We start from the raw sequence: 2,007 nt of genomic DNA, 5'->3' as shown, positions 1-2,007 counted from the left end.
AAATTAAGTGTTAACGAGCAGTTGGACAGGTGTACCTAATAAAGTGGCCGGTGAGTGTATAAATAAACTGAATCACACTAATTGTTGTAGTTCTAATGTTAGTTACCCCTATTGAATGTAATGGTCTGATTATCCATTATATATGTGTAATTTGTTAGGTCAATTGATTTTGTTTGTTTTTTTGACCCTATTAATTTTTTTTTTTTACCTCCTTTATTTGTAAATTTAACCATTTGGGGTACAAAAAAAAAAACATTTTTTCTACCTGTGATTCCTTATGATATTTGAATCGATATTGTCAAATGTATTGATAGAAATGTTGAATTGTTACATAAACGGCAAAAAAAAAAAGTAACAGCACTTTAAAGGCTGTAGTTTTGTGATTTAAAGAAGCAATTGCAATATTTAATATACTTTTCTTTGTTAAATTATTGAAAAAAGTTAGCTGGGGACAGAGTTAACTTTTTGTAATCCTAATATTTGGCAGTGAGAAAAGTTCAGGAACTTCTGCTCTAAAGCAACATTTTTAATTTGGAGATTCTAGAAGAGGTTAAACCACTGGAGAAAAATGCTGAACAAAAAAACTTGTTGAAATTCTTCAACTTAAGTTTTTGTTCCTTGGATTTTTATTTAACAAAATATTTCAAAACCTAATAAAAGCAATAAATAGATCAGCTGCTCACATTCTGGCAGGGCACAGCTGGAGCTCACTTATAAAGATTTTGGATATTTTCTGTATCAATGTAAATTGTTAATAGTTTTATTACACGTCAATCACAAACCAGCTGTTATTCTTTTTCATTTAAGAACAAGAAATACGCAAAATTAGAATTAGCCAACTACACACAGTAAATGCATTTTAAAAGGCTGATGTTTTAACCTTAAACATGCATGATTTCTAAAAAAAAAAAAAAGCATCTGACAAAAATATTTTCAGACAATTTTTATTGATTCACTTCTGTTTAGTTGGTCTAAATTAAGCATCATTTAAAAAAAAGAATAAAAGGTCAGGAAAATTCCACAGAAATCATTTATTTTATTACAATCTTTAAAATTACACTACAGCTTAGATAAACACAAAACCATTAAATGAAAACAAAGTGTATAAAGATTAAAGGTTTAGTTAGAAACCCTTTAAGGCGCCTCCTCCTTTTGTTAGATAATATAGAGCAAATACTCAGGCACATCCTGACGCTCCGTTACAGTGTGAGGGTTAAAAACCTGGAATCATCACAGTCCTAAAATCATACAAAATATCTAAGTCTTGTAGTGACTTTCCACTCATTGTCGTTATTCTCCAAGTTTTAATTGGGTTTGCTGAATCAACCAAAGCAGGTATCAGTCCACTGGGCCCCGTCTACACTGATCTGATTCAGCATCAAGGCAAAAATTATTTTAAAGTTTGTGTTTTGAAATGTGTCTTTAAAAAGAAGCGATCCAAAGCTGGACAAGGGTGCGACCCCACATGGTAGGGAGGGATAATACTAATGCACAGGCTTTATTCTGTACATGACTTGTGGCCTCAGTCAGTCTTTATCATCGCCAGAAGTTTATAAAGCTGAACATGCTTAATAAAGGGGGCAGATTTAACATTAGGGAATACGAGGCAGGTGCCTAGGGCCCCAAGTTCCTGGGGGCCCCATAAAAGTCATTTTACATGTATGTTTAATACAGCTATTCCTTATTTGTGCACATTAAGTTTCTTTTTGATAAAAATCCTTTCATTAAAATGCCATCAGAACGCTTATAATATTGTGTCTCAGCCCCCCCTTCAGTGTCCACCATATTGGATCAGTCTATTTGCTGCACATGTTCATAAAGGTCCAAAGAGACATGCTAACTTAGCGCTTTAGTCGCTATATTTAGCCACTTTTCAGACCACTCTAGCACTTTGATGTCAAAAAAAGCTCCTAGCGCCAAATCTAGCAAGTTTTTTCTGCTACTGGAGACTTTGGAGACAACATCTAAAAGCAGCGAACTCTGCTCTCCAGAGCGAGTAGATTGGTA

Source organism: Cyprinodon variegatus, unplaced genomic scaffold, assembly GCF_000732505.1.
Source record: "Cyprinodon variegatus isolate N-32 unplaced genomic scaffold, C_variegatus-1.0 Scaffold989, whole genome shotgun sequence".
Classification (NCBI taxonomy): domain Eukaryota; kingdom Metazoa; phylum Chordata; class Actinopteri; order Cyprinodontiformes; family Cyprinodontidae; genus Cyprinodon; species Cyprinodon variegatus.
The sequence above is the reverse complement of the archived record's forward strand: the minus strand, read 5'-3'. Positions refer to the sequence as shown.